The 21,630-nt window shown below is 39.9% G+C and overlaps 4 non-coding genes across 4 annotated transcripts; all 4 read right to left on the bottom strand.

Moving 5' to 3' along the window:
* Window positions 1-205: 205 nt before the first annotated feature.
* On the bottom strand, window positions 206-278 carry Trnav-aac (transfer RNA valine (anticodon AAC)). The gene has a single exon. It is a non-coding gene; the product is annotated as a tRNA-Val (tRNA).
* A 5,775-nt stretch (window positions 279-6,053) lies between these two features.
* Window positions 6,054-6,126, bottom strand: Trnav-aac (transfer RNA valine (anticodon AAC)). Its single transcript has one exon. It is a non-coding gene; the product is annotated as a tRNA-Val (tRNA).
* A 5,735-nt stretch (window positions 6,127-11,861) lies between these two features.
* Window positions 11,862-11,934, bottom strand: Trnav-aac (transfer RNA valine (anticodon AAC)). Its single transcript has one exon. It is a non-coding gene; the product is annotated as a tRNA-Val (tRNA).
* A 5,768-nt stretch (window positions 11,935-17,702) lies between these two features.
* Trnav-aac (transfer RNA valine (anticodon AAC)) lies at window positions 17,703-17,775 on the bottom strand. The gene has a single exon. It is a non-coding gene; the product is annotated as a tRNA-Val (tRNA).
* Window positions 17,776-21,630: the final 3,855 nt, after the last annotated feature.

Here is a 21,630-nt window from a genome sequence, read left to right as displayed (position 1 = left end):
TTTATCGTCCATAATCCTGACCCGTTTTATCTATTCTGTGGAGAAATTTCGTGTCGATGCCTTGAGAACTTTATAAGGTTATGTAATAAAATTCCCTAATAAACCGGAAGAGGAAATGGCTAATAGTGAATCGTGGCCAACCCAGCGTATTTTTCATGTGATAAAAGCAGTGATTAGACGTCCAAAAGAATCAAACAAAATGTAATGTTTCTGCTGAGGCTCGAACTCAGGACCTTCTGCGTGTTAGGCAGATGTGATAACCACTACACCACAGAAACAACTGAACCTGTATTGATCAACGAGCCTATACCTAGCTTCTTCTCCACTCTGAATGCTGATTAACTTCAGTCTTGACACAATTCCAATCTAGCTGAGAAAGATTAATTTCTTCATAACTTACAAATTTCAGACAATACCTTGCGCATATCTTTTGTTCGGAAAAATGTGGTCAACGGCAAGTGCATTGTCAAATCTCACTGGCAACTTGGAGGCATATTTTACTTTCGCAGAAGTTGCCGAGGTGGACCGAATGTGTGAAAGGAATGCTATTTTTAGGAGAAGGAGCAGACTAATATACAGGAAAGGACGAAAGGGTATGGCGCAGTCTCTCGTTGATCTAAAATAAAATCTTTAGTACATATATACTGTATAGACTATGAAGAGAGACCTACCGTTCTAACGGTTAGAATTAACCCAAAGTGCAAACACGATTTACCGTAACAGAATTCTTAAAATCATAAAAATGTAGAGTCTGTATTGGATAGATTCCTTTAGTGTTGTATTTATTTAATTAGAGACATATATCTTGCATTTTGGACACGGTATATATGTTATTTTGTGCAGCTAGCTTATTCGTGTCCTACCCCCCACGCCCCCCCCCCCCCCCGCCAATAAAAATGAATTGAACATTGCACTCGCCACTGAAGACTACATTTTACAAATTCCAAAGGTTGGCGCAGACTGAGCAAAGTGTGGTATGATGCTTGTAACCTCTTACATCTGTCTGAAATATTTGCAGGTTTCTGAATAGGTGAGATCGGATCTTAGGCCTCACTTCATACCAATACAGATCTGGGGACAGAGAGACCTAAAACTACAGTTACACTTCAGTCCACGCTGAGGTCAACCAGATTCAGTGTTTGTATGATCTGTTTACTACTGGCTTATTTGGTGAAGTACTTATTTTAATAATTATGAATTGGTAGACTATGCAATTTATTTTATGAAAATTTAAAGAGTTACCTCTGCTTGCCGTTTCATGGGCACTGTAACTTGTAAATTGATTGTAAAATTTACTGTTCTTTGGTCATGTAGACGCTGCTTGATTACCTCATCTACTTAGCTCGTTTACATTAGGAACACGAATAAAACGAGCCGATCCCGTGCAGGATTTCTTGAAATAAGGTGAATTAATATGTGGCAAAGAAGCGTTAGATCAGTTATGGTAGAAGCGGCATACTGCTGAATGCTTCTTTATAAAATAGAAGAAAATTGATTCTGGTCTGAGACGAGACTTATTTAACACGGATCAACCCAGTTAGCGAGTGTTATTGTCTATGTAATAAAGTATGTACAAAGATGAGATGCACAACTCAAATGCAAAAGAAGAAAGAATGAAGTGTAATTAATAAGGGAATGAAATGAATATAATATATATGTTAACAACTTTCCGACATTTGACAGAAAGAATAATAGATAAACATCTTAAAATAACCGTGTACATTTGGAAACGACCTTAAGGTAGATAGAAAGAGAATGGAAACATTCTTACGTTCATGAAATCTTGTGTAGAATTATGTCTACTAATGATATTTGTGCATTTTTCATTTAATACATTGCAATGTCGTCTTTGGCGACTTGAAACGCGAGCTAGTTCTTCTACCAGACTTCTGACCCGGTTTGTCTACCCTGTAGAGAAATTTCATTCCAGGCATGGAGATGCATTTTAGTTTATAAGACAATGTACCTATGAATCTGATAGAGGAAATGGCTAAAAGTGACTTTCCCGTCTACTTTTCACTGAGATAGTAAACGAGAAACGCCTGGAAAAATGTATACCCCGACACAAAGAAAATGTTTTTTTTTTCTTAACGTTTCCGGTGAGGCTCGAACCAATGACCTTCTGCGTGTTAGGCAGATGTGATAACCGCTACACCACAGAAACAACTGCATTCCCTAAGGTCAAACAGCCTATACTTAGCTTCAAATCCATTTCGAATATAAATCAAAGTCAATCTTGGCACGATTTCAATCCATCTGGGAATGATTAAACTATTCTTAACTTACCTATTTCGGATAATACCTTGTGCCGTCTGCGCGTATATTTGTTTTGGACAAATGTGGTCAACGGCAAGTGCATTGTCAAATCCATCCCACAGCTTAGAAGTTAATACCTCAGACATATTTTTCTCTCGCAGAAATAGCCTAGGTGGACCGAAAGTGTCAAGATAATTCTTTTCAAGGAGTAAGAGCAGGCTAATGTACAGGAAGAGATGCAGTGGTGTGGCGCAGACTCTCGCTCAGGTGTGTGTGTTTGTGATTTGAATTTTTAACCTAACTTTAACAATTGTTCAGTCATATCGCTGCGATATCTGCAGTGTGGCAGTTTATGGTGATAGAATCGGGGTATCATGCCGCAGACACGTAGCATGATGTCCCACCCAGTCACATTATCCTGACACCAGGCCGACCAGTCCTAACAATATCCTATTAATGCTGAGCGCCAAGCGAGTAAGCTGTTAGTACCATGTTTTTTTACAAGTCTTTGTTATGACTCGGCTGGGCCTCCAACCCATGACATCCCGCAATCGTTGCCCACGCTCTAATCACTAGGCCACCCTGAGCGGCCTCTCTCGCTCAGGTAAATGTAAAAAATCTGGTATATGTATACTGTATACACCATGCCAGATACCTACCGTTATAACGACTAGAATTAAAATAAAGTGAAGTCAAGTCATAATGTAACAGAATTATCGAAATCATAAAAATGTCCAGTAAGCAGGCTAGAGTTAAACTCTTACGCAATGCTATCATGACCAGTGAGAGGACACGGCATCTTGAATCAGCTTAGGCGTTAGATCGAGCGACTTCCCACCCAGGTTTTAAAGCTTTGTCCAAGATCAGAGGAACCTCGAGGGACCGGGGCGTGTTCTAAATCCGTCCCCACGTGGACAGACAGCGAGAAGGACATTGTGAAAGAGAGACCCAATCGGAATTGCGACGGAGGGGGTGATAACATTTTCGAATCGTATCATAACTTCTAACTAGCAAGCGAAAACATATTTCATTCCAACATCATTAACATATCCATTCATTGATTCATTCGGGTTGGATACGTCGACCAGTGAACAACGGTGAGCAGTAGACTCTAGCGACCACGTTCGGCCATGAGGTGCCATTTGGAATGGAGACTACTGAGCCACCAGCCCTGAAATGACTATGTTGTAGCCGTAGTTTTCGAGCACTGCTGCTGTATTGCTTCAGTGGGGGAAGCCGCCTGCCTGAAAGAATGAGAGTAGTTCACTTTGGCGACAACGAGGGAGTAAACATAAGAGCCCTGGCTGGTATCTTGACGGAGTGGTATGTGGGTGCATGGGAAACATGCTGCATGTGCGGACACAGGGAGCCACATAATTGGGGAAGAAGAAAGACAGAAGTCCGGTAATACCTGCATATCATCGAATCTCCTTCTATTGTATAATAGAGGAGAGTACTGCTGAAGTTAAAACGGGAAATTTACTCTGCAGTATGCAAGCCAAATACCAGCTGGGATGTTAGCAGTCAAATGGTAAGGTGGACCCTCAAACGAGTTTGTTAGGGACTTGAAGAGTGGAGCCGGATCACTTATGGTTGACTGACGATGGCAGCGCTGTAAACAGGTGCTGACTTACTTCTGATGACCACCGGTTTTATCTCGATGTGGAAAAGGTTGAGCTACCTGCCAAAATTGCCAAAGTGAATTACATGGTTTCCATTTTGGTTGGGAAACCACTTTTTATAATGTCTCTATTTTAAACCCTAATTTGACCATTTCGATACCACCAGCAAAACATGTTCACTATTATTTTGACATTTAAGCGTGATACTAAATATTATTAGTCATTTTGACTTAGTTGACTGGTATTTCTTGAGCGTTTCTTGACGTACAGTTTGTACACAAAATTCCAGCTTGAAATAGAATGATGTAGGAAAATTAATAACTATTATTGATTTGACTAATTGCACAGGTGGCTAACACAATATTGGAATTGTTATTGTCCATTTAAATAACTGGAGTAAATTTAGTTAAGTACGGGCTGGCGTTTCAGGGGTATGTGCGTTTGCGCCTGCTGCCGGGTACCATTCCTCCCTTGTTTCTCCTGGACCTCCTCTTCCATGACGGACTTGTGGAACCATTTCGACCCGTCAAATGCAGGTGTCCCGATGTGACGTCATAGTGGCAACCAATCTCAACTGGCGTCACATACTGTTTTTGTAGGCACATGGACTAGTCGATAGCAGCCTGACATCCATTTATTTAACATGAGTGTGTGTTGGGTCTATTCTCACTCATGAAATCCCGTTGTTCCGGTCGTTAAGGACTTACTTACTGTCCTACGACCCGAGGCTAAAATTAACAGTGCTCTGTTAGCACATAAACGCCTGGGGGATGTAGCTCTCATTCCTTCCCCCAGGAACAATTATCATCCTTCGTGCAGGAATAAACAAGAGGCACATGAACAATTGTGCGATGGCCTCTCTAATCCAAATAATCAATCCAAAAGCGAAAATTTAGTTCTCCTGGGAAGATTGCTGAGCAGATAAGGTTTACTTCGAGAAAGTCACACGTAATTTAGCGGTAAAACGTAGAGAGGAGATTCTAAGGAAAGACAATGATTCGTAAAGGAATCCTTTTGAGTGACCGAACTTCTGGTTCAGTGAGTCCCGAATCTCTAAGAAGGGAGACGGAAGTGAGACTAGCAGAACAGTCAGAGTCGACATCCATTACCTAATTTAAGCTAGATTGTATTTGGGCCAGATGAATACATTGCGAGATTCTGGGTAAGCTACAACTTCCGAATGGGTCAGATCCTGGTTATATTTGCAAAAACATCGATGCCTGCAATCATTAGAGAACTGGATGGAAAGATATATTGAATAAAATTCTTTAATATTCTTCCAAAACTAAAGTTCTTCAAAAGTCTCGGGGAATGATAAGTGAAATGGTGGCTAATGAATACCAATTTAAGAGCCAAGAGAATTCCTGTAAGTATATAGAAACAATCGATATGTGTACTGATATGTTGCGAGTGGTGTACGTACGGTAAATAACGCCTGGGGCGAGGAAGATGATCTAAATGTAAAGATATTTTCGCGACCCAAGACCTTTGGCGCTGTGGCGACCTCCCTCCCCCCCCCCGCCCATTCCGTTACTTCGCTACTGTATGTTACGGAGATATCTATATGAAATATTTGCAGGTTTTCTGAACAGGAGATGTCGAATCTTATGTCACACTACATACCAATACAGATTTGGGAGAAGAGAGGCATCGGACTACAGTTATTTTATTAAAAAAATTCTTACATTGTTTCAAAGCTTGTGGTTTTCACTCTTTCTTGTGTTACCGTTTATTCGAGCTTAAACACGTAAGAATAGATTATGTGTAAACGACTTTCCTAAATCTCGTAGAAAGATACATAGATAGACAGATTAAAATAACATTATACCTATGAAAATGATCTTAAAATATCATAAAATCTTTCTTAGGATCCTGAAATTTTGTGTAGAATTTTGTCTACTAATGTTATGTGTGTATTTGCCATTTGATACATAGCAGTGTTGTTATTCTGGATTTGAAACTTGATCTAGTTTATCGTCCATAATCCTGACCCGTTTTATCTATTCTGTGGAGAAATTTCGTGTCGATGCCTTGAGAACTTTATAAGGTTATGTAATAAAATTCCCTAATAAACCGGAAGAGGAAATGGCTAATAGTGAATCGTGGCCAACCCAGCGTATTTTTCATGTGATAAAAGCAGTGATTAGACGTCCAAAAGAATCAAACAAAATGTAATGTTTCTGCTGAGGCTCGAACTCAGGACCTTCTGCGTGTTAGGCAGATGTGATAACCACTACACCACAGAAACAACTGAACCTGTATTGATCAACGAGCCTATACCTAGCTTCTTCTCCACTCTGAATGCTGATTAACTTCAGTCTTGACACAATTCCAATCTAGCTGAGAAAGATTAATTTCTTCATAACTTACAAATTTCAGACAATACCTTGCGCATATCTTTTGTTCGGAAAAATGTGGTCAACGGCAAGTGCATTGTCAAATCTCACTGGCAACTTGGAGGCATATTTTACTTTCGCAGAAGTTGCCGAGGTGGACCGAATGTGTGAAAGGAATGCTATTTTTAGGAGAAGGAGCAGACTAATATACAGGAAAGGACGAAAGGGTATGGCGCAGTCTCTCGTTGATCTAAAATAAAATCTTTAGTACATATATACTGTATAGACTATGAAGAGAGACCTACCGTTCTAACGGTTAGAATTAACCCAAAGTGCAAACACGATTTACCGTAACAGAATTCTTAAAATCATAAAAATGTAGAGTCTGTATTGGATAGATTCCTTTAGTGTTGTATTTATTTAATTAGAGACATATATCTTGCATTTTGGACACGGTATATATGTTATTTTGTGCAGCTAGCTTATTCGTGTCCTACCCCCCACGCCCCCCCCCGCCAATAAAAATGAATTGAACATTGCACTCGCCACTGAAGACTACATTTTACAAATTCCAAAGGTTGGCGCAGACTGAGCAAAGTGTGGTATGATGCTTGTAACCTCTTACATCTGTCTGAAATATTTGCAGGTTTCTGAATAGGTGAGATCGGATCTTAGGCCTCACTTCATACCAATACAGATCTGGGGACAGAGAGACCTAAAACTACAGTTACACTTCAGTCCACGCTGAGGTCAACCAGATTCAGTGTTTGTATGATCTGTTTACTACTGGCTTATTTGGTGAAGTACTTATTTTAATAATTATGAATTGGTAGACTATGCAATTTATTTTATGAAAATTTAAAGAGTTACCTCTGCTTGCCGTTTCATGGGCACTGTAACTTGTAAATTGATTGTAAAATTTACTGTTCTTTGGTCATGTAGACGCTGCTTGATTACCTCATCTACTTAGCTCGTTTACATTAGGAACACGAATAAAACGAGCCGATCCCGTGCAGGATTTCTTGAAATAAGGTGAATTAATATGTGGCAAAGAAGCGTTAGATCAGTTATGGTAGAAGCGGCATACTGCTGAATGCTTCTTTATAAAATAGAAGAAAATTGATTCTGGTCTGAGACGAGACTTATTTAACACGGATCAACCCAGTTAGCGAGTGTTATTGTCTATGTAATAAAGTATGTACAAAGATGAGATGCACAACTCAAATGCAAAATGAATATAATATATATGTTAACAACTTTCCGACATTTGACAGAAAGAATAATAGATAAACATCTTAAAATAACCGTGTACATTTGGAAACGACCTTAAGGTAGATAGAAAGAGAATGGAAACATTCTTACGTTCATGAAATCTTGTGTAGAATTATGTCTACTAATGATATTTCTGCATTTTTCATTTAATACATTGCAATGTCGTCTTTGGCGACTTGAAACGCGAGCTAGTTCTTCTACCAGACTTCTGACCCGGTTTGTCTACCCTGTAGAGAAATTTCATTCCAGGCATGGAGATGCATTTTAGTTTATAAGACAATGTACCTATGAATCTGATAGAGGAAATGGCTAAAAGTGACTTTCCCGTCTACTTTTCACTGAGATAGTAAACGAGAAACGCCTGGAAAAATGTATACCCCGACACAAACAAAATGTTTTTTTTTTCTTAACGTTTCCGGTGAGGCTCGAACCAATGACCTTCTGCGTGTTAGGCAGATGTGATAACCGCTACACCACAGAAACAACTGCATTCCCTAAGGTCAAACAGCCTATACTTAGCTTCAAATCCATTTCGAATATAAATCAAAGTCAATCTTGGCACGATTTCAATCCATCTGGGAATGATTAAACTATTCTTAACTTACCTATTTCGGATAATACCTTGTGCCGTCTGCGCGTATATTTGTTTTGGACAAATGTGGTCAACGGCAAGTGCATTGTCAAATCCATCCCACAGCTTAGAAGTTAATACCTCAGACATATTTTTCTCTCGCAGAAATAGCCTAGGTGGACCGAAAGTGTCAAGATAATTCTTTTCAAGGAGTAAGAGCAGGCTAATGTACAGGAAGAGATGCAGTGGTGTGGCGCAGACTCTCGCTCAGGTGTGTGTGTTTGTGATTTGAATTTTTAACCTAACTTTAACAATTGTTCAGTCATATCGCTGCGATATCTGCAGTGTGGCAGTTTATGGTGATAGAATCGGGGTATCATGCCGCAGACACGTAGCATGATGTCCCACCCAGTCACATTATCCTGACACCAGGCCGACCAGTCCTAACAATATCCTATTAATGCTGAGCGCCAAGCGAGTCAGCTGTTAGTACCATGTTTTTTTACAAGTCTTTGTTATGACTCGGCTGGGCCTCGAACCCATGACATCCCGCAATCGTTGCCCACGCTCTAATCACTAGGCCACCCTGAGCGGCCTCTCTCGCTCAGGTAAATGTAAAAAATCTGGTATATGTATACTGTATACACCATGCCAGATACCTACCGTTATAACGACTAGAATTAAAATAAAGTGAAGTCAAGTCATAATGTAACAGAATTATCGAAATCATAAAAATGTCCAGTAAGCAGGCTAGAGTTAAACTCTTACGCAATGCTATCATGACCAGTGAGAGGACACGGCATCTTGAATCAGCTTAGGCGTTAGATCGAGCGACTTCCCACCCAGGTTTTAAAGCTTTGTCCAAGATCAGAGGAACCTCGAGGGACCGGGGCGTGTTCTAAATCCGTCCCCACGTGGACAGACAGCGAGAAGGACATTGTGAAAGAGAGACCCAATCGGAATTGCGACGGAGGGGGTGATAACATTTTCGAATCGTAACATAACTTCTAACTAGCAAGCGAAAACATATTTCATTCCAACATCATTAACATATCCATTCATTGATTCATTCGGGTTGGATACGTCGACCAGTGAACAACGGTGAGCAGTAGACTCTAGCGACCACGTTCGGCCATGAGGTGCCATTTGGAATGGAGACTACTGAGCCACCAGCCCTGAAATGACTATGTTGTAGCCGTAGTTTTCGAGCACTGCTGCTGTATTGCTTCAGTGGGGGAAGCCGCCTGCCTGAAAGAATGAGAGTAGTTCACTTTGGCGACAACGAGGGAGTAAACATAAGAGCCCTGGCTGGTATCTTGACGGAGTGGTATGTGGGTGCATGGGAAACATGCTGCATGTGCGGACACAGGGAGCCACATAATTGGGGAAGAAGAAAGACAGAAGTCCGGTAATACCTGCATGTCATCGAATCTCCTTCTATTGTATAATAGAGGAGAGTACTGCTGAAGTTAAAACGGGAAATTTACTCTGCAGTATGCAAGCCAAATACCAGCTGGGATGTTAGCAGTCAAATGGTAAGGTGGACCCTCAAACGAGTTTGTTAGGGACTTGAAGAGTGGAGCCGGATCACTTATGGTTGACTGACGATGGCAGCGCTGTAAACAGGTGCTGACTTACTTCTGATGACCACCGGTTTTATCTCGATGTGGAAAAGGTTGAGCTACCTGCCAAAATTGCCAAAGTGAATTACATGGTTTCCATTTTGGTTGGGAAACCACTTTTTATAATGTCTCTATTTTAAACCCTAATTTGACCATTTCGATACCACCAGCAAAACATGTTCACTATTATTTTGACATTTAAGCGTGATACTAAATATTATTAGTCATTTTGACTTAGTTGACTGGTATTTCTTTAGCGTTTCTTGACGTACAGTTTGTACACAAAATTCCAGCTTGAAATAGAATGATGTAGGAAAATTAATAACTATTATTGATTTGACTAATTGCACAGGTGGCTAACACAATATTGGAATTGTTATTGTCCATTTAAATAACTGGAGTAAATTTAGTTAAGTACGGGCTGGCGTTTCAGGGGTATGTGCGTTTGCGCCTGCTGCCGGGTACCATTCCTCCCTTGTTTCTCCTGGACCTCCTCTTCCATGACGGACTTGTGGAACCATTTCGACCCGTCAAATGCAGGTGTCCCGATGTGACGTCATAGTGGCAACCAATCTCAACTGGCGTCACATACTGTTTTTGTAGGCACATGGACTAGTCGATAGCAGCCTGACATCCATTTATTTAACATGAGTGTGTGTTGGGTCTATTCTCACTCATGAAATCCCGTTGTTCCGGTCGTTAAGGACTTACTTACTGTCCTACGACCCGAGGCTAAAATTAACAGTGCTCTGTTAGCACATAAACGCCTGGGGGATGTAGCTCTCATTCCTTCCCCCAGGAACAATTATCATCCTTCGTGCAGGAATAAACAAGAGGCACATGAACAATTGTGCGATGGCCTCTCTAATCCAAATAATCAATCCAAAAGCGAAAATTTAGTTCTCCTGGGAAGATTGCTGAGCAGATAAGGTTTACTTCGAGAAAGTCACACGTAATTTAGCGGTAAAACGTAGAGAGGAGATTCTAAGGAAAGACAATGATTCGTAAAGGAATCCTTTTGAGTGACCGAACTTCTGGTTCAGTGAGTCCCGAATCTCTAAGAAGGGAGACGGAAGTGAGACTAGCAGAACAGTCACAGTCGACATCCATTACCTAATTTAAGCTAGATTGTATTTGGGCCAGATGAATACATTGCGAGATTCTGGGTAAGCTACAACTTCCAAATGGGTCAGATCCTGGTTATATTTGCAAAAACATCGATGCCTGCAATCATTAGAGAACTGGATGGAAAGATATATTGAATAAAATTCTTTAATATTCTTCCAAAACTAAAGTTCTTCAAAAGTCTCGGGGAATGATAAGTGAAATGGTGGCTAATGAATACCAATTTAAGAGCCAAGAGAATTCCTGTAAGTATATAGAAACAATCGATATGTGTACTGATATGTTGCGAGTGGTGTACGTACGGTAAATAACGCCTGGGGCGAGGAAGATGATCTAAATGTAAAGATATTTTCGCGACCCAAGACCTTTGGCGCTGTGGTGACCTCCCTCCCCCCCCCCCCCGCCCATTCCGTTACTTCGCTACTGTATGTTACGGAGATATCTATATGAAATATTTGCAGGTTTTCTGAACAGGAGATGTCGAATCTTATGTCACACTACATACCAATACAGATTTGGGAGAAGAGAGGCATCGGACTACAGTTATTTTATTAAAAAAATTCTTACATTGTTTCAAAGCTTGTGGTTTTCACTCTTTCTTGTGTTACCGTTTATTCGAGCTTAAACACGTAAGAATAGATTATGTGTAAACGACTTTCCTAAATCTCGTAGAAAGATACATAGATAGACAGATTAAAATAACATTATACCTATGAAAATGATCTTAAAATATCATAAAATCTTTCTTAGGATCCTGAAATTTTGTGTAGAATTTTGTCTACTAATGTTATGTGTGTATTTGCCATTTGATACATAGCAGTGTTGTTATTCTGGATTTGAAACTTGATCTAGTTTATCGTCCATAATCCTGACCCGTTTTATCTATTCTGTGGAGAAATTTCGTGTCGATGCCTTGAGAACTTTATAAGGTTATGTAATAAAATTCCCTAATAAACCGGAAGAGGAAATGGCTAATAGTGAATCGTGGCCAACCCAGCGTATTTTTCATGTGATAAAAGCAGTGATTAGACGTCCAAAAGAATCAAACAAAATGTAATGTTTCTGCTGAGGCTCGAACTCAGGACCTTCTGCGTGTTAGGCAGATGTGATAACCACTACACCACAGAAACAACTGAACCTGTATTGATCAACGAGCCTATACCTAGCTTCTTCTCCACTCTGAATGCTGATTAACTTCAGTCTTGACACAATTCCAATCTAGCTGAGAAAGATTAATTTCTTCATAACTTACAAATTTCAGACAATACCTTGCGCATATCTTTTGTTCGGAAAAATGTGGTCAACGGCAAGTGCATTGTCAAATCTCACTGGCAACTTGGAGGCATATTTTACTTTCGCAGAAGTTGCCGAGGTGGACCGAATGTGTGAAAGGAATGCTATTTTTAGGAGAAGGAGCAGACTAATATACAGGAAAGGACGAAAGGGTATGGCGCAGTCTCTCGTTGATCTAAAATAAAATCTTTAGTACATATATACTGTATAGACTATGAAGAGAGACCTACCGTTCTAACGGTTAGAATTAACCCAAAGTGCAAACACGATTTACCGTAACAGAATTCTTAAAATCATAAAAATGTAGAGTCTGTATTGGATAGATTCCTTTAGTGTTGTATTTATTTAATTAGAGACATATATCTTGCATTTTGGACACGGTATATATGTTATTTTGTGCAGCTAGCTTATTCGTGTCCTACCCCCCCCCCCCCCCGCCAATAAAAATGAATTGAACATTGCACTCGCCACTGAAGACTACATTTTACAAATTCCAAAGGTTGGCGCAGACTGAGCAAAGTGTGGTATGATGCTTGTAACCTCTTACATCTGTCTGAAATATTTGCAGGTTTCTGAATAGGTGAGATCGGATCTTAGGCCTCACTTCATACCAATACAGATCTGGGGACAGAGAGACCTAAAACTACAGTTACACTTCAGTCCACGCTGAGGTCAACCAGATTCAGTGTTTGTATGATCTGTTTACTACTGGCTTATTTGGTGAAGTACTTATTTTAATAATTATGAATTGGTAGACTATGCAATTTATTTTATGAAAATTTAAAGAGTTACCTCTGCTTGCCGTTTCATGGGCACTGTAACTTGTAAATTGATTGTAAAATTTACTGTTCTTTGGTCATGTAGACGCTGCTTGATTACCTCATCTACTTAGCTCGTTTACATTAGGAACACGAATAAAACGAGCCGATCCCGTGCAGGATTTCTTGAAATAAGGTGAATTAATATGTGGCAAAGAAGCGTTAGATCAGTTATGGTAGAAGCGGCATACTGCTGAATGCTTCTTTATAAAATAGAAGAAAATTGATTCTGGTCTGAGACGAGACTTATTTAACACGGATCAACCCAGTTAGCGAGTGTTATTGTCTATGTAATAAAGTATGTACAAAGATGAGATGCACAACTCAAATGCAAAAGAAGAAAGAATGAAGTGTAATTAATAAGGGAATGAAATGAATATAATATATATGTTAACAACTTTCCGACATTTGACAGAAAGAATAATAGATAAACATCTTAAAATAACCGTGTACATTTGGAAACGACCTTAAGGTAGATAGAAAGAGAATGGAAACATTCTTACGTTCATGAAATCTTGTGTAGAATTATGTCTACTAATGATATTTGTGCATTTTTCATTTAATACATTGCAATGTCGTCTTTGGCGACTTGAAACGCGAGCTAGTTCTTCTACCAGACTTCTGACCCGGTTTGTCTACCCTGTAGAGAAATTTCATTCCAGGCATGGAGATGCATTTTAGTTTATAAGACAATGTACCTATGAATCTGATAGAGGAAATGGCTAAAAGTGACTTTCCCGTCTACTTTTCACTGAGATAGTAAACGAGAAACGCCTGGAAAAATGTATACCCCGACACAAACAAAATGTTTTTTTTTTCTTAACGTTTCCGGTGAGGCTCGAACCAATGACCTTCTGCGTGTTAGGCAGATGTGATAACCGCTACACCACAGAAACAACTGCATTCCCTAAGGTCAAACAGCCTATACCTAGCTTCAAATCCATTTCGAATATAAATCAAAGTCAATCTTGGCACGATTTCAATCCATCTGGGAATGATTAAACTATTCTTAACTTACCTATTTCGGATAATACCTTGTGCCGTCTGCGCGTATATTTGTTTTGGACAAATGTGGTCAACGGCAAGTGCATTGTCAAATCCATCCCACAGCTTAGAAGTTAATACCTCAGACATATTTTTCTCTCGCAGAAATAGCCTAGGTGGACCGAAAGTGTCAAGATAATTCTTTTCAAGGAGTAAGAGGAGGCTAATGTACAGGAAGATATGCAGTGGTGTGGCGCAGACTCTCGCTCAGGTGTGTGTGTTTGTGATTTGAATTTTTAACCTAACTTTAACAATTGTTCAGTCATATCGCTGCGATATCTGCAGTGTGGCAGTTTATGGTGATAGAATCGGGGTATCATGCCGCAGACACGTAGCATGATGTCCCACCCAGTCACATTATCCTGACACCAGGCCGACCAGTCCTAACAATATCCTATTAATGCTGAGCGCCAAGCGAGTCAGCTGTTAGTACCATGTTTTTTTACAAGTCTTTGTTATGACTCGGCTGGGCCTCGAACCCATGACATCCCGCAATCGTTGCCCACGCTCTAATCACTAGGCCACCCTGAGCGGCCTCTCTCGCTCAGGTAAATGTAAAAAATCTGGTATATGTATACTGTATACACCATGCCAGATACCTACCGTTATAACGACTAGAATTAAAATAAAGTGAAGTCAAGTCATAATGTAACAGAATTATCGAAATCATAAAAATGTCCAGTAAGCAGGCTAGAGTTAAACTCTTACGCAATGCTATCATGACCAGTGAGAGGACACGGCATCTTGAATCAGCTTAGGCGTTAGATCGAGCGACTTCCCACCCAGGTTTTAAAGCTTTGTCCAAGATCAGAGGAACCTCGAGGGACCGGGGCGTGTTCTAAATCCGTCCCCACGTGGACAGACAGCGAGAAGGACATTGTGAAAGAGAGACCCAATCGGAATTGCGACGGAGGGGGTGATAACATTTTCGAATCGTATCATAACTTCTAACTAGCAAGCGAAAACATATTTCATTCCAACATCATTAACATATCCATTCATTGATTCATTCGGGTTGGATACGTCGACCAGTGAACAACGGTGAGCAGTAGACTCTAGCGACCACGTTCGGCCATGAGGTGCCATTTGGAATGGAGACTACTGAGCCACCAGCCCTGAAATGACTATGTTGTAGCCGTAGTTTTCGAGCACTGCTGCTGTATTGCTTCAGTGGGGGAAGCCGCCTGCCTGAAAGAATGAGAGTAGTTCACTTTGGCGACAACGAGGGAGTAAACATAAGAGCCCTGGCTGGTATCTTGACGGAGTGGTATGTGGGTGCATGGGAAACATGCTGCATGTGCGGACACAGGGAGCCACATAATTGGGGAAGAAGAAAGACAGAAGTCCGGTAATACCTGCATATCATCGAATCTCCTTCTATTGTATAATAGAGGAGAGTACTGCTGAAGTTAAAACGGGAAATTTACTCTGCAGTATGCAAGCCAAATACCAGCTGGGATGTTAGCAGTCAAATGGTAAGGTGGACCCTCAAACGAGTTTGTTAGGGACTTGAAGAGTGGAGCCGGATCACTTATGGTTGACTGACGATGGCAGCGCTGTAAACAGGTGCTGACTTACTTCTGATGACCACCGGTTTTATCTCGATGTGGAAAAGGTTGAGCTACCTGCCAAAATTGCCAAAGTGAATTACATGGTTTCCATTTTGGTTGGGAAACCACTTTTTATAATGTCTCTATTTTAAACCCTAATTTGACCATTTCGATACCACCAGCAAAACATGTTCACTATTATTTTGACATTTAAGCGTGATACTAAATATTATTAGTCATTTTGACTTAGTTGACTGGTATTTCTTTAGCGTTTCTTGACGTACAGTTTGTACACAAAATTCCAGCTTGAAATAGAATGATGTAGGAAAATTAATAACTATTATTGATTTGACTCATTGCACAGGTGGCTAACACAATATTGGAATTGTTATTGTCCATTTAAATAACTGGAGTAAATTTACTTAAGTACGGGCTGGCGTTTCAGGGGTATGTGCGTTTGCGACTGCTGCCGGGTACCATTCCTCCCTTGTTTCTCCTGGACCTCCTCTTCCATGACGGACTTGTGGAATCATTTCGACCCGTCAAATGCAGGTGTCCCGATGTGACGTCATAGTGGCAACCAATCTCAACTGGCGTCACATACTGCTTTTGTAGGCACATGGACTAGTCGATAGCAGCCTGACATCCATTTATTTAACATGAGTGTGTGTTGGGTCTATTCTCACTCATGAAATCCCGTTGTTCCGGTCGTTAAGGACTTACTTACTGTCCTACGACCCGAGGCTAAAATTAACAGTGCTCTGTTAGCACACAAACGCCTGGGGGATGTAGCTCTCATTCCTTCCCCCAGGAACAATTATCATCCTTCGTGCAGGAATAAACAAGAGGCACATGAACAATTGTGCGATGGCCTCTTTAATCCAAATAATCAATCCAAAAGCGAAAATTTAGTTCTCCTGGGAAGATTGCTGAGCAGATAAGGTTTACTTCGAGAAAGTCACACGTAATTTAGCGGTAAAACGTAGAGAGGAGATTCTAAGGAAAGACAATGATTCGTAAAGGAATCCTTTTGAGTGACCGAACTTCTGGTTCAGTGAGTCCCGAATCTTTAAGAAGGGAGACGTAAGTGAGACTAGCAGAACAGTCAGAGTCGACATCCATTACCTAATTTAAGCTAGATTGCATTTGGGCCAGATGAATACATTGCGAGATTCTGGGTAAGCTACAACTTCCGAATGGGTCAGATCCTGGTTATATTTGCAAAAACATCGATGCCTGCAATCATTAGAGAACTGGATGGAAAGATATAGTGAATAAAATTCTTTAATATTCTTCCAAAACTAAAGTTCTTCAAAAGTCTCGGGGAATGATAAGTGAAATGGTGCCTAATGAATACCAATTTAAGAGCCAAGAGAATTCCTGTAAGTATATAGAAACAATCGATATGTGTACTGATATGTTGCGAGTGGTGTACGTACGGTAAATGACGCCTGGGGCGAGGAAGATGATCTAAATGTAAAGATATTTTCGCGACCCAAGACCTTTGGCGCTGTGGCGACCTCCCTCCCCCCCCCCCCGCCCATTCCGTTACTTCGCTACTGTATGTTACGGAGATATCTATATGAAATATTTGCAGGTTTTCTGAACAGGAGATGTCGAATCTTATGTCACACTACATACCAATACAGATTTGGGAGAAGAGAGGCATCGGACTACAGTTATTTTATTAAAAAAATTCTTACATTGTTTCAAAGCTTGTGGTTTTCACTCTTTCTTGTGTTACCGTTTATTCGAGCTTAAACACGTAAGAATAGATTATGTGTAAACGACTTTCCTAATTCTCGTAGAAAGATACATAGATAGACAGATTAAAATAACATTATACCTATAAAAATGATCTTAAAATATCATAAAATCTTTCTTAGGATCCTGAAATTTTGTGTAGAATTTTGTCTACTAATGTTATGTGTGTATTTGCCATTTGATACATAGCAGTGTTGTTATTCTGGATTTGAAACTTGATCTAGTTTATCGTCCATAATCCTGACCCGTTTTATCTATTCTGTGGAGACATTTCGTGTCGATGCCTTGAGAACTTTATAAGGTTATGTAATAAAATTCCCTAATAAACCGGAAGAGGAAATGGCTAATAGTGAATCGTGGCCAACCCAGCGTATTTTTCATGTGATAAAAGCAGTGATTAAACGTCAAAAATAATCAAACAAAATATAATGTTTCTGCTGAGGCTCGAACTCAGGACCTTCTGCGTGTTAGGCAGATGTGATAACCACTACACCACAGAAACAACTGAACCTGTATTGATCAACGAGCCTATACCTAGCTTCTTCTCCACTCTGAATGCTGATTAACTTCAGTCTTGACACAATTCCAATCTAGCTGAGAAAGATTAATTTCTTCATAACTTACAAATTTCAGACAATACCTTGCGCATATCTTTTGTTCGGAAAAATGTGGTCAACGGCAAGTGCATTGTCAAATCTCACTGGCAACTTGGAGGCATATTTTACTTTCGCAGAAGTTGCCGAGGTGGACCGAATGTGTGAAAGGAATGCTATTTTTAGGAGAAGGAGCAGACTAATATACAGGAAAGGACGAAAGGGTATGGCGCAGTCTCTCGTTGATCTAAAATAAAATCTTTAGTACATATATACTGTATAGACTATGAAGAGAGACCTACCGTTCTAACGGTTAGAATTAACCCAAAGTGCAAACACGATTTACCGTAACAGAATTCTTAAAATCATAAAAATGTAGAGTCTGTATTGGATAGATTCCTTTAGTGTTGTATTTATTTAATTAGAGACATATATCTTGCATTTTGGACACGGTATATATGTTATTTTGTGCAGCTAGCTTATTCGTGTCCTACCCCCCCCCCCCCCCCCCCGCCAATAAAAATGAATTGAACATTGCACTCGCCACTGAAGACTACATTTTACAAATTCCAAAGGTTGGCGCAGGCTGAGCAAAGTGTGCTATGATGCTTGCAACCTCTTACATCTGTCTGAAATATTTGCAGGTTTTCTGAATAGGTGAGATCGGATCTTAGGCCTCACTTCATACCAATACAGATTTGGGGAGAGAGAGACCTAAAACTACAGTTACACTTCAGTCCTCGCTGAGGTCAACCAGATTCAGTGTTTGTATGATCTTTTTACTACTGGCTTATTTGGTGAAGTACTTATTTTAATAATTATGAATTGGTAGACTATGCAATTTATTTTATGAAAATTTAAAGAGTTACCTCTGCTTGCCGTTTCATGGGCACTGTAACTTGTAAATTGATTGTAAAATGTACTGTTCTTTGGTCATGTAGACGCTGCTTGATTACCTCATCTACTTAGCTCGTTTACATTGGGAACACGAATAAAACGAACCGATCCCGTGCAGGATTTCTTGAAATAGGGTGAATTAATATGTGGCAAAGAAGCGATAGATCAGTTATGGTAGAAGCGGCATACTGCTGAATGCTTCTTTATAAAATAGAAGAAAATTGATTCTGGTCTGAGACGAGACTTATTTAACACGGATCAACCCAGTTAGCGAGTGTTATTGTCTATGTAATAAAGTATGTACAAGGATGAGATGCACAACTCAAATGCAAAAGAAGAAAGAATGAAGTGTAATTAATAAGGGAATAAAATGAATATAATATATATGTTAACAACTTTCCGACATTTGACAGAAAGAATAATAGATAAACATCTTAAAATAACCGTGTACATTTGGAAACGACCTTAAGGTAGATAGAAAGAGAATGGAAACATTCTTACGTTCATGAAATCTTGTGTAGAATTATGTCTACTAATGATATTTGTGCATTTTTCTTTTAATACATTGCAATGTCGTCTTTGGCGACTTGAAACGCGAGCTAGTTCTTCTACCAGAGTTCTGACCCGGTTTGTCTACCCTGTAGAGAAATTTCATTCCAGGCATGGAGATGCATTTTAGTTTATAAGACAATGTACCTATGAATCTGATAGAGGAAATGGCTAAAAGTGAATTATTGACTTTCCCGTCTACTTTTCACTGAGATAGTAAACGAGAAACGCCTGGAAAAATGTATACCCCGACACAAACAAAATGTTTTTTTTTTCTTAACGTTTCCGGTGAGGCTCGAACCAATGACCTTCTGCGTGTTAGGCAGATGTGATAACCGCTACACCACAGAAACAACTGCATTCCCTAAGGTCAAACAGCCTATACCTAGCTTCAAATCCATTTCGAATATAAATCAAAGTCAATCTTGGCACGATTTCAATCCATCTGGGAATGATTAAACTATTCTTAACTTACCTATTTCGGATAATACCTTGTGCCGTCTGCGCGTATATTTGTTTTGGACAAATGTGGTCAACGGCAAGTGCATTGTCAAATCCATCCCACAGCTTAGAAGTTAATACCTCAGACATATTTTTCTCTCGCAGAAATAGCCTAGGTGGACCGAAAGTGTCAAGATAATTCTTTTCAAGGAGTAAGAGCAGGCTAATGTACAGGAAGAGATGCAGTGGTGTGGCGCAGACTCTCGCTCAGGTGTGTGTGTTTGTGATTTGAATTTTTAACCTAACTTTAACAATTGTTCAGTTATATCGCTACGATGTCTGCAGTGTGGCAGTTTATGGTGATAGAATCGGGGTATCATGCCGCAGACACGTAGCATGATGTCCCACCCAGTCACATTATCCTGACACCAGGCCGACCAGTCCTAACAATATCCTATTAATGCTGAGCGCCAAGCGAGTCAGCTGTTAGTACCATGTTTTTTTACAAGTCTTTGTTATGACTCGGCTGGGCCTCGAACCCAAGACATCCCGCAATCGTTGCCCACGCTCTAATCACTAGGCCACCCTGAGCGGCCTCTCTCGCTCATGTAAATGTAAAAAATCTGGTATATGTATACTGTATACATGTAGTAAATGGGGATAACATAGCGTCAATGGGAATTAGCATTACAAAACCCCCTGGGACACTCTAGCGTCAGTGGAAAATTAACATGGAGAAAAATCGTGGGACGGTTTAGCGTCAAAGGAATTTAAACTGGGTGGGACTTTATAGCGTCAAGGGAAATTGAACATGGGATTTTTTTTTTAAAATTTTTTTAAAAAAGGGGTAGGCAATTGAAAGGCTATCTCTTTTCGAGAAATATGGCTGGCCCTGAAAAGGGCCTTTGGGTTTTCTTCTTCTTCTGCTTCTAGTTTCTTCTTTTTCTCCACCAAGTTCTTATTTTATCTCCAACACTCTTTCTCTTCTTTTCTTTCTTTTTTTTCTCCTGCTCTTCTTTCTTCTTCTCTTCCTCCTCTTCTTTCTTCCTCTTTTCATTTTTTTCTTCGTTTTCAAATTTTTCATTCCATGCTCTCATCCTTATCCTTTCCTCTTCATCCTCCTTCTCCTCCTTTATTTCTTTCAACAGATCACTGATGATTACCTTCATTTTTTGTAAATTGTTTATCTCCATCTTCACTCGATGGGGACTATAAGAATAGTGATCCTCGTTTAGGTTAACCAACATTTGCTCTATCATTCCTAAATTGTCGAGGACGTTTTGCAATTTTTCCATTTTGTCCATTTGGTTAGAAGCCATCTTCTTTTTTTATTCTTTGCAGAATGGTTTGAACGACGAATACTGTGGGTTCTTATACGAAAAGCGCGGACGTGAAGGAAAACATCCCCCCTACTTTTTCATTTCATATAATAAAACCCAAACTATACTCTCCACATACGCTAAGAAACAATAAACAAAATCCATAATCTACTATCCACACAATCGTACGTGAGCGCTTACAAAACCCTAACTATACTCTCCACATACGCTAAGAAACAATAAACAAAATCCATAATCTAATGTCCACACAATCGTACGTGAGCGCTTACAGAACCCTACCTATACTCTTCACATACGCTAAGAAACAATAAACAAAATCCATAATCTACTATCCACACAATCGTACGTGAACGCTTACAAAACCCAAACTATACTCTCCACATACGCTAATAAACAATAAACAAAATCCATAATCTACTATCCACACAATCGTACGTGAGCGCTTACAAAACCCTAACTATACTCTCCACATACGCTAAGAAACAATAAACAAAATCCATAATCTACTATCCACACAATCGTACGTGAGCGCTTACA

The sequence above is a fragment of the Sinohyriopsis cumingii genome, chromosome 1 (assembly GCF_028554795.1).
Source record: "Sinohyriopsis cumingii isolate HCF-2022 chromosome 1, ASM2855479v2, whole genome shotgun sequence".
Taxonomy (NCBI): domain Eukaryota; kingdom Metazoa; phylum Mollusca; class Bivalvia; order Unionida; family Unionidae; genus Sinohyriopsis; species Sinohyriopsis cumingii.
Note: the sequence above shows the minus strand (reverse complement) of the source record. Positions and strands in the feature narration are given on the sequence as shown.